Consider the following 15779-nt stretch of genomic DNA (forward strand, 5'->3'; position numbering starts at 1 on the left):
ATATAACTACATTCACAAAAAGGCAGAACAATTTTGAAACTAATCCAAGGGGGGTTAATTACTACAATAGCAAAAGATATTTATCCTAAAGTGGTTTCATCTTAGGCAATGTTACAGTTTAGACTTGAAAGTGTTAGTTGCTCAGTCATGTCCGACTCTTGGCGACCCCATGGACTTTAGCTTGCTAGGCTCCTCTGTCCATGGAATTCTCCAGGCAAGAACACTGGAGAGGATAGCTATTCCCTTGTCCAAGGAATCTTCCTGACCCAGGGATCAAACCCAGGTCTCCAGCATTGCATGCAGATTCTTTACAGTCTGAGCCACCAGGGAAGCCCCAACAACACTGGAATAGGTAGACATTCCCTTCTCCAGGGGATCTTCCCAACCGAGACGGAACCGGGTCTCCCACATCACAAGCAGATTCTTGGTGACTCAAATGGTAAAGATCTGCCTGCAGTGTGGGAGACCAAGGTTCGATCCCTGGGTTGGGAAGATGCCCTGGAGAAGGGAATGGCTACCCACTCCAGTTTTCTTGCCTGGAGAACTCCTTGGACAGAGAAGCCTGGCAAGCTACAGACCATAAGGTTGCAAATAGTTGGACACAACTGAGAGACTAACATTTTTACTTTCAGACTTTAAAGCCAACAATAAAACACAATCTCCATGACTTTTCAAAGACCCTAAAGTCACTTTTTCAAAGTTTTAAAATATTTTTATAATTTGAGGAATAAGTTCATATTTGCCTTATTCACCTACCTCTTGATTTCATAAACCTGGCTCAGGTCTCCCCTGGGACTCTGTCTTTCTGGAAAGTCAGTCTTCTTGGTTAGTCTTTATACTGAAACTACTTTAAAGCCTCAATTATTGACTTTTCCAGAACACCACAGCTCTCTGCTTTCTGGTATTTGCCATCAGAACTGGATACCTTAGAGATAAATTATGGCTAAGATAAAAAAATTAGAACTTTTTAGATTTTCCTTTTTTTTTTTTCTTCAAGAAAACACTTCTTTGGCTGGTTTTCACTAGTCTGTATAAACTGCTACAGTGTACTGTCTTTATCTGTAGATAACACTCAGTAGATTAAAGTGCTGGACTTTCACCTGAAGCTTAGACACTTAACAGATTAAAGCGCATCTTTTTGGATTTTTCAGAATATGCATTTATTCAAACTTGCAACTCTGAATTCATTACCAATTTATCTACCCACTCCTAAGATATAAACTTCCTAGACAATCTTGGTTAATACTTTATCCCGAAATTTCTGCAATCTGCTACCTCTTATTTCCTGTTGAGAATAAATTGCTCTAGTTTCCCCAGTGAAGACTCAGCCTTCCTTAGACTGTTCCCTGGGGATAGGTTGTATTTCCTCTTTCTTTCAGGAAATGGCACCATATCTGCAGTGACGGTGTCCATGAAGATAAGATTCATGTCTTATGGATCTGTTTATGCCCAGCACCAGCAAATAGTTGTTCAATAAAATAATTGCTAAAAGAATTGATCAAGATTCTAAATAAACTATATGAAGTAGAAATAAATGGATTATTCTGGAATTCTAATATTTATTTATATAACCTTTGACACCTATCTTCTGGAGCAGAAGCAAATAGTGGTCAAGAAAAACAGAGGAAAATGAGGTTCTAAGATCTTCTGGGGACGTGGCTTTAAAAAAAGTCAGCTGGACTCCTATAGTTCAATATGGGTCATGGGAGGCTATTTTGTCTTCTGTGCATTAATACCAACTCTTATGTGTTTCCCAAGTGGCACAGTGGTAAAGAATCCTCCTGCCAATGTAGGAGACTCAAGAGATGTGGGTTCAATACCCGAGTCAGGAAGATCCCCTGGAGTGGGAAATGGCAATCCACTCCAGTATTCCATGGACAGAGAATCCCATGGACAGAGGAGCCTGGTGGGCTACCATCCATAAGTTTGCAAAGAGTCGGATATGACAGAGCACACACACTTCAATATAGAGTGGTAGCCAATGTAACGGAATTCTGAGTGAGGGAAGACCTGAGATGGTCTGTCAGGTTACTTTCAGGAAATTCTGAAATCACTTTCTTTACCTACTCAGGCTTCCTTCATCTTCCTACATCCGTCCAAATGATTTTTCAAACTCAAATATTTCAATCAGTTTAACTTCCTCACAGAATGAACATTCTCACCCTGAGTTCTCCTTGGGGGTTCCCAGGGAACAATGAAATCCCTAGAACTCTACCCTTGACACCTGGAGGAAATGACTTCTCCAGGAGAATAGAAGGGCATAAGATTTCAAGCAGAAGGAAGAACTGCTTGGGAATTGGGCTTGTGTGATCAAAAAACCAACTACTGATGACAGACTGTTAAGGTTCAAACTGCAGCAACATACATGATAGCTGTCTAACCTATACAGTGCCCGATCAGTCTAATAACTTCACACTTTATGCAGGTGCCTGCTTAGTCGCTTCAGCCATGTCCAACTCTGTGACCCCATGGACTGTAGTCTGCCAGGCTCCTCTGTCCATGGGATTCTCCAGGTATGAATACTGGAGTGGATTGCCATGCCCTCCTGCTGTGTCTCTTATGTCTCCTGCATTGGCAGGAGTTCTTTACCACTAGCACCACCTGGGCTTCCCAGGTGGTGGGAAGGTCCCACATTTATGCAGGTCCCGGACACTTTTCACAACAGCACATGACCTAAATCAGGCCTAGGACTGGGGGCTGGAGCTTTAAGTAGAAATGTCAACCTGTTTCAACCACTGGGTGATGAGAGCAAAGCTTTCTCCAGATGGCAATCATGATGGATAGTGTTAAATTTCCGTAGGAAACAATAATTTTAAAATGAAAGGCATTTAGAAAGGTGACAGGGAATATACAAGGGCCAAGCAGAAACAAGTGGCTTTAGCTGACTGGTAGGTACTGATTCTGCGGAAGATTTCCTGATGCTGGGGAAAACTGAAGGCAAAAGGAGAAGAGGCAGCAGAGGATAAGATGGTTAGATAGCATCACTGACTCAATGGACATGAACTTGAGCAAACTCTAGGAGATAGTTGAGGACAGGGAAGCCTGGCTTGCTGCAGTCAATGGGGTCACAAAGAGTTGGACATGACTTAGTGACTAAACAACAGAAAGCACTGGGTAAACCAGGAGCTGAGAAAGAAGACTGGAAGGCTAAGGCAGAACCAGAAAACTGAGAGCCTCTGGTTTGATATAGAGTGCTCTGAATGTGGTCTTCAACTCTCCATTTTTTAAATGCTACAAACTTCACTTTAAAGTCACTGTTGTAATAGGTGGTCTTTTATTTGAAGTAAAAAAATAATTTATACTTGTCATAATTGACCAAAAAAACCCCATATATGAAAATGTATCAGTGAAAGCATCTGACAAAATAGAAGTCATACAGGTATTGTGTCTAAGAAAGGCTAGTAAGAGAACGCATTGAGTGACTGTCAAATCACTGCAGTGTCCTCCTGCCATAGGACAATTTGTCGGATTTGTGTTTTTAAAGGAATTGACAGGTTGTTCTTTATTCTTCTCCTTAGCAGACCTATAATTTATAACAAAATGGAAAATTAAAGCAAGAGGTATCTTTACACTAGTGTTTTTAAAAGCTAATCACCATTTTATTCTATTGTCATTTCACTCAAGCTTTTTTTTTTTAACTACCTTCCCAATTATGACCTCTTCATTTAAAAAAAATTTATTTATTTATTTAGCTGTGTTGGGTCTTGGTTGTGGCATGCAGGATCTTTGATCATAGTTGCAGCAGGTGGGATCTTTAGTTGTGGCATGTAGGATCGAGTTCCCTGACCAGGGATCAAACTCGGGGCCCCTGCATTGGGAGCGTATAGCCTTAGTCACTGGACCACCAGGGAAGTCCCAGACCTCTTCATTTTTTACCCATGGTTTTTCCTGCAAACTAAGACTCATTTAGGAATTTGACAAGATTACAGTTTCAACAGTCCATGGGGTCGCAAAGAGTAGGACATGACTTAGCAACTGAACAGTAACAGTTTCAGAAGTGTGTGTGTGTGTGTGTGTGTGTGTGTGTGTGTGTGTGTGCGCGCGTGTGCATAGAAACAGGGATAGAGACTAAAACTTTCTGTGCATCCTCTGTATAATACTGTCTTCTCAGTTCAATATTTCAAATATGGTTATTGACCCTCTGCTATGAACAGTTATTTTATCTCATTCTAAATCAAACCCTGCCCGGCTTCTCATCTCCTCATTGCCTTCTTTGTCACTTGTGCTAGATTGAGAGCTGGGTTTTTCTCCCAGAAAACATGATTGTACATTGCTGCCTTTTAATGCCTGAATCAAAAGGATGACGAATGTAAACATTCTATGACTTTCCAGGCAACCCTGTAAAAGAAGACATTTTCGATCGCAAGGTAAAGATGCTTTTATCAAACCAGAAGTGCCATTCTCTTATTAGGCCAGCCTTGCTCTTCTTATGTGCTTTTGGATAGAAGAACTTATTTTCTTTGATGAAATACTAGAAGAAATTTTGGGAACAACTGAAATATTAATAGGAGTAGCTACTATTCCTCATCATCTTCATTAGTATCATTATCATCAGTGTGGTAGGCAGAATAATGGTCCCCTGCTGCTACTGCTAAGTCACTTCAGTCGTGTCCAACTCTGTGCAACCCCACAGACGGCAGCCCACCAGGCTCCCCTGTCCCTGGGATTCTCCAGGCAAGAACATTGGAGCGGGTTGCCATTTCCTCCTCCAATGCATGAAAGTGAAAAGTGAAAGTGAAGTTGCTCAGTCGTGTCCGACTCCTAGCGACCCCAAGGACTGCAGCCTACCAGGCTCCTCCATTCATGGGATTTTCCAGGCAAGAGTAGTGGAGTGGGGTGCCATTGCCTTCTCCCATAATGGTCCCCAGAGATGTTCAAATCCTAACACCTGACATGGGTGCATGTCACCTCATATGGCAAATGGGACTCTACAGATGTGATGGTGTTAAGGATCTTGAGATAAAAGATTATCCTGGATTTTTTACATGGGCCCAAGATAATCACAAGGGTCCTTCTGAGAAGGAAGCAGGAATATAACAGCCAGAGGAAAATGTGATGACAGAAGCAGAAGTCGGAGTGACACCAGTGCTGGGAGGGGGCTATGAGCCAAAGAACGTGAGCAGTCTCTAGAAGTTGGAACAGGCAAGAAGAAAATTCACCCTTATTCTAAAGGAACACAGCCTTGCTAATCCTTTTAGCCCCATAAGATCCATTTTCAGAAGTCTGACCCCTAGAACTAAAACAATAAACTTGTATTTTCTTATTTAAGTGACTATATTTTTTAGTAATTTCTGCAGTAGAAAGAAACTAATGTTTCTAATAGGTGTATTAACTTCCAGAGCTTGCTCAAACTCATGTCCATTGAGTCAGTGATACCATCCAACCATCTCATCAGACAAGGAAACTAAGGCTCAAAGGCACTTCAGACAGCAAGTAACATAGCCAAGAATCAAATTCAGTACTGTTTGGCATCAAAATTCACATTCTAAATAAACAATTATACTATAATGGCTATAAGACCAGTTGGTAAGAGGAAAAAATGATTAAATATAAAGCATTTATATTTAATATAAAGCATTCTTTATACCAGCCACTAAGCCCTTGATAAGCCAGCTTTCCCCAGTCACCTACCCTATCTAAATGGCCCAATATCTTGGCCTTCTCATGTCAAAGATACATGCGAGTTGTCTCCATCCACTAGTAGGTAATTACACTATAGTCTGTGTAGTACATAGTTGATCCTCATCATAATCCTTACTGATATTAAAGTTTCCACTGTTAATAATCACACGAAGGTTGTATGGTGGAGAAGAAAGAACACTGGCCTTGGAGTCAGCAAATAAACATTCTATACCTAGTGCTGCGACTAACAACATACTATGTGACCTTCCACTTTGAGTCAACCTTTTAGCTAAAAAAAAATCAAGACCAAATGATGTCTTAAGGACCTGCTATTGACTGAATATTTGTATACCCCATCCCTGACCAAATCCATTTGTTGAAGCCCTAATACCCATTGTGACAGTATCTGGAGATTGGGTCTTTGGGAGATAATCAGGTCATGAGGGTAGCACCTTATGCATGGGATAAGAGCCCTCAAAAGAGTCATGAAACAGCTAGCTTCTTCTCTTTTTGCCATGTGAAGCCATAGCAAGAAAGCAGCTATCTGCAAATCAGGAAGAGGGCTCTCACCAAACTTTGAGTCTATCAGGACTTCTGAGTAACTGTGAGAAATGTTTGCTACTTAAGCCATCCAAGTCTCTGGTTATTTCCTTATAGCAGCCAAACTGATTAACTTGCTTTGAGATACAAAGATCAATGACTTCATAACTTCTAGATCTATATACGGACTCCATTCCTCCTCTAAGTGCTATGTCTAAATCTGCAACTTCTGATGCAATCATCCCAGCTGGGTGTCTTATCACCCATCATGGACCCCTTATCAATCTGCCTCCTGTTAATAATACCACCACTATCCCAGTCTCTCAGATATATTTTGCCCAGTCCTATCTTCTGTTCTCCATATTTTATCAGACACCACTTTCAGCTGCCTTATTACATAATTAGGGTATATTATTTTAAGGAAGAAAAATGTGGCAATAGGATATTGGTTATAGAACAGACTGGCATCCACAAGGTGAGTCACGAGTTTGTACTGTTTGTGGGAACGAACAGACAAAATCAAAGTTTAAGATATGATCTGGAGGAAGATATCTGGAAGTAGTAACTAATATTTGCTTTTTTAAACAAGTTTAAACTCGTCAGCTGGATTTCAAAATCTGAAACTACCTTCATATCTATTCTTATTAGATATTTCCCAGATTAAGTCTTCATTGTTCAGATGGTTCGAACCCAGTCTCCTTTATCCAGAGATGTGTATAGAATCTAGCCCAGCCAATTAATTGCCAGTCTGCTACTCCCGTGGCCACTGTGGTTGGTTAGAGTTGACAAGAAACCCAGGCTGGATGAATCAAAAGTCAATTTCTGAGCTTTGTCTGGAACTGTTGAAAAGAAGCTTACTTTTCAATAAAGTTTCTTATATTTCCTAATCTGTCGCTTCTGGTACAATTCATCAATGAAACTCACTGAATAAACTAGGTACATTCATTCCTAAATGATCTCAGTCATCATCATGTTTTACATGCAAATGGCTTCCACAAACATTAAATACCACATCATCCTCATGAGTACCCAATATCTGAAAGATGAGCGAAGCCTATACAACTTGATCAAGGTTACCTGGGCTTCTGCATCCATGTTCTCTCCTTTCTGCTTCACTACCTCATGAACTTCTCATAAACGTTTATAAATTTTCACGCATGCCACAGGTGTTCTTTTCTCCATTCTTATGCAGTATTCTTAAAAAGTCATCATCACAAAACGCACATATTATCCTAAGGGTGGGGAGACTCAGAAAGGGATCAGTTCTGAATGTGATTCAGAAAGGGATAATTTTTCACATCAAGCAGAGTTTTGCTTTTCTTTTTTGTTTGCTTGTTTTATTTCATAGGGTCTAATGAATACAACTGGGCCAAGGGAGGGTAAGAGTCATAGAAGGTCAAGTATGCTATAAAATGAAGATAAATAAGATCAAAATCTAGATCAATTTGATAAAAATAAGATCAAAATGTAGAACAGCTACTCTTGACCTTCCACTTATAGTTCTCAGAATGGAGAAATTACTTCTGAGAATTTTCAGTTGTTACTTGCCTAACCTCTATCGATGAAAGTAATATAACTTGCATATGATACAGGAAGGCAGAGAATCATAGAACATTGAAATGGAAAGGCCATGGAGGTTAACTAACCCAACTGAATTAGCCTGGACCCTGCCGTTTGCATGTGGCAGAAGAAAGGACAATTCAAACTGATTTTAAAGCAACAACAAAAACCCATTATTGGTCAAGTATCTGAAAAAGCAATAGTAGCTCCAGGTATATCCTGGACCTGTTTTCCTCAATAAAATTTCCATCTCTAGTGCTCCTCCTGTGGAGCTTTCCCACAATTCCAGCCTTCCATTCTACTTAACTTAGGGACCTTATTGAAAAGTAAACTTCTCAACAGTGCAAGACAAAGCCCAGAAGTTGACTTCTGATTCCTCCAACCTGGGTTGCCTGTCGACTCTGTCCATCCACAGTGATGGGAGGAAGAAGCAGGTAATTGGCTGGACTGGGTCACATGTGCATCTCTGGATAAAAGGGACTGGGCTGGCCTGGAACCATCTGAACAGTAAGGATTCAATCTGAGAAAGCAGCAACTCCTTAAGGACAGTGAGGAATGGAAGCTGAGCAGAACAAACAAATGTCTACTACACTAACCCCTTATTAAAGATGAGAAAACTGAAGTGTCCAAGGTCAGAGGGTTAGGACTCTCCTTCACTCAGTAATTCATTCAGAATTTAAACAGAATTAATACCACCTACCCCTGGAGAAGGGCATGGCAATCCACTCCAGTATTCTTGCCTGGAGAATCCCATGGACAGGGGAGCCTGGCAAGCTAGTCCACAGGGTCGCAAAGAGTCGGACATGACTGAGTGAATAACACAGGTGTACACACACACACACACACACACACACACACACACACACACACACAATACCACCTACATAGACGACCTTGGATTTTATTTACCTGTGCTGCACTGTTTAGCAAACACTTTCTTAAAACTGTATTTTCACTAATGTAAGTAATATGAAATAAAGGTAGAGATTTACCTTTAAGGGTAATATATTCCCTTTCATTTAAAAAAAAAAAAACCATAAAAATAAAGAGCTAAGGCTCCACTATGAATCATTACACATGAAGCTGCTTTGAAAGTTATTTGTCCTAAAAGGGAGGCACTGCTTTACTTAAATGCATATACATGTGTGTGCATGTGTTTGTGTGTGTGTGTGTGTGCTTATACATATGTATCTGGTTCCATATTCTAAAAATAGTTCGTATCATATAATATGGATAAGTAGGACTGTAGGCTCTACCATGTTTCATATCAACTGCAACACCCTAAATGCTTCCGAAATAAGGAGAGACATTATTTTTCTCTCTGTTAACACTTAAAGGCATAGCCAGGATATTAGACAGTGCTACCAAAAAGAAGAAGAGGAGATACAGGAAAAGGCTTTCACACCTAAAATGAGGAAACCTGGAGCAGAAAAGAATAAGCAAGCAATATCTCTATGTGTGTATCCAAAAAAAACGCTGAGAGACAAGGAGAAAAGATCCACAGATAAAGATTCATAAATAATCAGTTGGGAAATGTGGGCTAGAGGGTTTAAGCAACAAGGAGGACTTTGTCTTATCACTATAACAGCATTTATTATTTTAGGCTGTAATTATTTGTTTATATGTCTGCCTCTCCCACAAGCCTCTTTAAGAGCAAGGATCATGCCTTTCATTTCTGTATTCATAGGACTAGCACAGAATAGATACTCCACATGGGTTTCCCAGGTGGCACTGGTAGTAAAGAATCCACCTGCCAATGCCGGAGACGTAAGAGGCATGGGTTCAATCCCTGGGCTGGGAAGATCCCCTGGAGAAGTGCATGGCAACCCATTCCAGTATTCTTGCCAGGAGAATCCTGTGGACAGAGTAGCCTAGCTACAGTCCATGGGGTCAAAAAGTGTCGGACATGACTAAGCGTGTGGGCACGGCACAAGACACAGAACACCAAAGAACAAACAAATAAACAGAATGTAAATGGAGTCTACACAAAAAAGGACTTTAACACATATGAAGTTCAGAAAACAATATGGTCCCAGTTGCAAGACAAGAGATGACCAGTTATTTGCTTTATATTTTTAAAGTAGCCACTTAAATTATACTACTCACAGAGTCTCCCCTTGATGATCCAACCAGAAACACAATTTTAGCTGTACATCAAAGTTGCAGTTCTGCTTTTTTATTTTTTTTTTAATTCCAAACTTGTAATTTTTCTGAATAATGGTTTAAGACCTAATGATTGTTAAAGCAAAAGATCAAATGTGTTGAATTTAATGAAAAATACATTTAAGAGTTATGATAGTACAAATTTCAGGGCCCACACTGTGAGGATTTTAATTAGAAGAAATCATGACCTTTTGGAAGCAAAATTTCCATATTTTGTCTGAAACAAAAGGCATTTCTTAAAAAGAAGCATAACATAACATGAAGAACACTGATCTCTTTCTTTTTTTTTTCAAGTGGTAAAACTTTCAAAATGGAAAGTTCAGGGTTTGTTTGTTACTTTTGGCAAAAAAAAAAAAAAAAAAGACTGGAATTCAGAATCAAAAATCAAAATACACTCTTGGAAAGGAGTTTCAGAAATTTGTTTAAAATTATAGAAAGGAAAAAACTACCGAAAAATCAACTATAAAAATAGTCTAAATAAATCTACTTTTGTCTAAAAGGAAATATATATGGAGGAAGAGATCACATGAAGAGGGAAAGGATTAGGAAAAGAAGAAAATCCACATTTCTAACCCTAGTATCCAAGGCTTTCCATGATCAGACTTCCAAGAATGGCTCCAGCCTTACCTTCCACTGTTCGCTACAAATGCCGTCTGTGGCCCCCAAACAGGCATATCCTAAAAATACCTTTACCTTGTACACTTAACGCCTACATAAAAGGACTGGAAAAATACCACTCAGACAAGAGTATAAGATCAGACCCCAGAGATATACTAACTGGCTCTGGCTCCCTCAAATGTGTTCCCCGAACTTCAAGTAAACAAGGGCAACCGGGCAGTTCTTTCCCCCGTCTTCATTTTTAAATTGACTGAACCCATAATGAGGGTTAAGATATCTGTCTGGTTTACACGTCTCAGACATTTCTACAGTCTAAAAGACAGATCTCTCCAATCAACTTGGCACTGCCGCCTAGCATGCCAAGATCACCTGAGAATTCAATAAACCTTACTAGCTGGGTACACACTAACTTGACACTGTTGTCAGCAACTGATATATGTGGATTGCAGTTATAAATAGCTGTAGGGAAGTCCAGACTTAGGCAGAGGGGTAAATTAAGGTTTAACATTACATGTTCTCTTCTTTCTGAGAACTATGAAAAGGAGAAGCGTTTTGCGGGCATCTGTCAAAAATGAATTAAACTAGAAACAAATCTAGTACAAACTATCTTTAGTTTCACAAATATTAATACTTTGTATTAAAATACTACTAATAACTCGATCATCATGTATGTACCTTTTGAATTATTTATTGACAAAATTTCAATCCAAAATAAATTATTCTCAACATTCATTCAATATAACCCAAATGTACCCTTTATCACCCAATATTTTCCAGATGTATAACTGATGGTAAGGATGATTTTAAATATTTTAATGATTTTAATATTGTCATACTTGTACAGTTGACCAAGATCAAATATAATGATACTAGGATTATTTTCCTTTGCATATTTTCTATTTTTAATTTCACTAGTATGATCTACAGCATGAAAAATTAAATCTAGGTTGATTACTGGGAAAGGTAAAAAGTTCATATTTTGATCTCTATCTGAACCTCAAGATTTAGAAAGATTATGATGGTATATTCCAAGTGTAGGTAGAATAGGTATATTGAATATTCCAAATCTTACAGACCAATAAGAAAGAAAAAAGCACTTTTTCTGAGAAAAAAAAACCTTTTAATTTTGTACTGGGACTTCCCTGGTGGTTCAGATGATGAAGAATCTGCCTGCAATGCAGGAGACCTGGGTTTGATCCCTTGGCCAGGAAGATCCCCTGAAGAAGGGAAAGGCTACCTACTCCAATATTCTTGCCTGGAGAATTCCATGAACAGAGAAGCCTGGTGGGCCATAGTCCATGGGATCACAAAGAGTCGGACATGACTGAGCAACTAACAGCAACAACAAAGGCCTAATAACAATGTTGTGATAGTTTCAGGTAAACAGCAAAGGGACTCAGCTATACATATTCATGTATCCATTCTCCCCCAAACTCCCCTTTCATCCAGGCTGCTATATAACATTGAGCAGAGTTCCATATGCTATACAGTAGGTCCTTGTTGGTTACCATTTTAAATATAGCAGGATGTACATGTCCATCCCAAACTCCCTAACTATCCCTTCTCCTCATCCTTCCCTGGGGCAACCATGAGTTCATAGAAAGAACAAAGGACTTTCTTTGAACAATGCCCCCCCCCCCCACCCAGAAAAAAAGATATGTCCATGTCTTAACCCTGAGCACATGTGACTTTTACTTTATAACCAATATGTATGATTAAGATTTTGAGAAGAGGGTGGATCATGAGGGTGGGCACTAAATGCAATCAGAGGGGATTTTCAGAGGAGGTAATATGACCATGGAGGCAGAGACTGGACTGATGTAGCCACAAGCCAGGGAATGCCAGGAGCTTGATGAAAAGGCAAGTAAAGGATGCAACTCTGGAGCTTTCACAGGGACCACTGCCATGCCAACCCCTTGATTTCAGACCTCTGGCCTCCAAAACAGTGAGAGAATTAATTCCTATTGTTTTAAGTAATCAACTTTATGATAATTTGGGAACAGCAGCCACAGGAAACAAACATAATTGAATTATAGTTAATTCACACTATTGTATTGGCTTCAGATGTGCAGCATATTGATCCAGTTATTTTTTTTCTGCTTATATTCCATTATAGAAATTCAGATCAGATCAGATCAGATCAGTCGCTCAGTCGTGTCCAACTCTTTGCGACCCCATGAATCGCAGCACGCTAGGCCTCCCTGTCCATCACCAACTCCCGGAGTTCACTCAGACTCACGTCCATCGAGTCAGTGATGCCATCCAGCCATCTCATCCTCTGTCGTCCACTTCTCCTCTTGCACCCAATCCCTCCCAGCATCAGAGTCTTTTCCAATGAGTCAACTCTTCGCATGAGGTAGCCAAAGTACTGGAGTTTCAGCTTTAGCATCATTCCTTTCAAAGAAATCCCAGGGCTGATCTCCTTCAGAATGGACTGGTTGGATCTCCTTGCAGTCCAAGGGACTCTCAAGAGTCTTCTCCAACACCACAGTTCAAAAGCATCAATTCTTCGGTGCTCAGCCTTCTTCACAGTCCAACTCTCACATCCATACATGACCACAGGAAAAACCATAGCCTTGACTGGACGAACCTTTGTTGGCAAAGTAATGTCTCTGCTTTTGAATATGCTATCTAGGTTGGTCATAACTTTCCTTCCAAGGAGTAAGCGTCTTTTAATTTCATGGCTGCAGTCACCATCTGCAGAATTACACGATATTAAATATAATTCCCTGTGCTATATAGTAAATCCTTGTTGCTTATCTATTTTTATGTATTGTAACTTGCATCTGTTAATTCCATACCCCTGATTCATCCCTTTCTCCCTCTGCTTTAGTGACCATAAGTTTTCTATGTCTGTGAGTCAGTTTCTGTTTTGTACATGGATTCATTAGTAGTATAGTTTAGATCCCACACGTAAATGATATCACATAGTATTTGTCTTTCTCTGTCTGAGTATTAGGCATAATATTCTATATGTCAATAACATGAAGCTTTGATGGGAGAAGAAAAGATCAAAATTTTAGAAAACAGGACTTTTTATAAAGTGGATATCTTGGATTAAGTGCTTAGTAGTACATTAGTTGGAGCCTCCCAGGTGGCTGGTAAAGAATCCACCTACTAATGCAGGAGATGTAGGTGTGATCCCTGGATTGGGAGAGATGCCCTGAAGAAGGAAATGGCAACTCACTCCAGTATTCTTGCCTCAGAAATCCCATGGACAGAGAAGCCTGGTGGGCTACAGTCCATGGGATAACAAAAGTCAGATACGACTTAGTGACTAAACCACCACCACAACAAGGACATTAGTTAGCTAGAGAGAAAGATCAGATACTTGGAGAATGGAGAGAGAAGAAGCCAGGAAAGGGGCAGGAAGGTGGGAAGGATACCCTGTCATTATTCCTTACAGTGAGCCTTGATCCGTTCAGTTCGATTCAATTGCTCAGTCGTGTCCGACTCTTTGCGACCCCATGGACTACAGCATGCCAGGCCTCCCTGTCCATCACCAACTCCTTGCTGGAGCCTGTATTTTCTAAGCAAAGACTTAAATTCTATAATAAACCACCTGAAGTACCTAATTATTCACAGAATACAATTGGAGAAGTACAATATTAAAAGCAAAGTTGCTGACTGAGAGTCAGCAAAAAGCTGGGATCCTTTCAAATAATTTGTTCAAAGGAGATGAGCTGAGTTTTTTTGCAGTATAAGATAAAGGGTCTGATTTTTTGCATTCGGGTCATATGCTTCATTGGATGAACAAGGTCAAGAAAAAATAACCAACCCTCTAAATTCTAAATGAATAGATTACTCATACATAAGGGTTTTATTTGAGGGGGCAGAAATAATAAGACAACAATTGGGGGAAGCTTTCTCACTGGTATCCCTTGTCATTTAACTGTCTACATCATGAATTAACATGCTTCATTAAAAGAGTAGGCTTTTTAAAATTAAATATCTTCCTTAATTCCTTTGCAGAAGAAGACTACACAAATACATTTTTTTTTTTTTTTTTTTTTTTTTTTTTGGTAACAGAAGACTGCACAAGAAAAATCTACTTGTCCCATTTGCCCTTGATTGTCCTGGAGGTTCAGATGCCCCAGGCTCTCTAGCTCCTGATGCTGCCATAAATCTTACTTCTCAGAATGGTTTCTTATCAACAGTTTCCTTCTGAGGAGCGATAACAGACAGCATCTTCCTTTATGAAACACTTGTCATGAACATTAGGCTTACAGAGTTTAATACATCCTAACTAATCTTCATTTGCCCTAAAGATTAAAGCTGAATTTCACTTGACGTTTCAGAAAATGATTATCTATAAAACAGACTATAGGACCTTTTCTTCATCAGAGAGTTCTAATTATCCATCCCTTGAGGGGGGAAGTGACATGATGTCAAAACCAACAATGAACTCATTGCCTTCTATGAAGAGCAAAACCAGAGCTAATACTTGTCAGAGAACAGAGGTCTTTGCTCAGAAAACACAGGCTCCAGCAAGGCTCACTGTAAGGAATAATGGCAGGGTATCTTGTCCTTGTTGTGGTTGCTGTTCAGTCACTAAGTCGTATCTGACTCTCGTTATCCCATGGACTGTAACCCACCAGGTTCCTCTGTCCAGGGGATTTCCGAGGCAAGAATACTAAAATGAGTTGCCATTCCCTTCTCCAGGGGCTTGTCCCAACTCAGGGATCAAACCCGCATCTCCTGCATTGCCAGGCGGATTCTGTACCACTGAGCTACCTGGGAAGCCCCAACTAGTGTCCTACTAAGCACTTAATTAAAAATACCCCCTTTATTAAAACTCCTGTTCTCTGAAATTTTGATCTTTTCTTCTCCCATCAAAGCTTCATGTTATCGATCTACAGAATACTATGCTTAATACAGTAAGTTAGACAGAGAAAGACAAATACTATATAATATCATTTACATGTGGGATCTAAACTATACTAAAAATGAATCTATATATAAAACAGAAACTGACTCACAGACATAGAAAACAAACTAAAGGTCACTAAAGCGGAGGGAGAGAGGGATGAATCAGGAGTATGGGATTAACAGATGCAAGTTACTATACATAGACTAGATAAGCAAGAAGAATTTAAGTGGCTCAGATGGTAAAAGTATCTGCCTGCAACACACGAGACCTGGGTTTGATCCCTTGGTCGGGAATATGCCCTGGAGAACCGACTCCAGTATTCTTGCCTAGAGAATCCCATGAACAGAGGAGTCTGGCGGACTACAGTCTGAGGGTTCCAAAAAGGCAGACACGACTGGGCAACTAA

The 15779-nt window shown here is 39.9% G+C and overlaps 1 protein-coding gene across 7 annotated transcripts in view; it reads right to left on the minus strand.

Moving 5' to 3' along the window:
• The window catches only part of PPM1L (protein phosphatase, Mg2+/Mn2+ dependent 1L), a 330127-nt gene that overhangs the window by 196510 nt on the left and 117838 nt on the right, over positions 1-15779 (minus strand). For 4 of the 7 annotated variants that reach the window (XM_055569178.1, XM_055569179.1, XM_055569176.1 and 1 more), the window contains exon 1: positions 1-14496. This exon is cut by the window's left edge and continues 16995 nt beyond it. The exons of the other annotated variants lie outside the window; for them this stretch is intronic. The gene's annotated coding sequence lies outside the window, so the exon portion shown is untranslated. Of the gene's footprint in view, positions 14497-15779 lie in introns of those variants that run through there. 7 annotated transcript variants of the gene reach the window in all.

The sequence above is a fragment of the Bubalus kerabau genome, chromosome 2 (assembly GCF_029407905.1).
Source record: "Bubalus kerabau isolate K-KA32 ecotype Philippines breed swamp buffalo chromosome 2, PCC_UOA_SB_1v2, whole genome shotgun sequence".
NCBI lineage: Eukaryota > Metazoa > Chordata > Mammalia > Artiodactyla > Bovidae > Bubalus > Bubalus kerabau.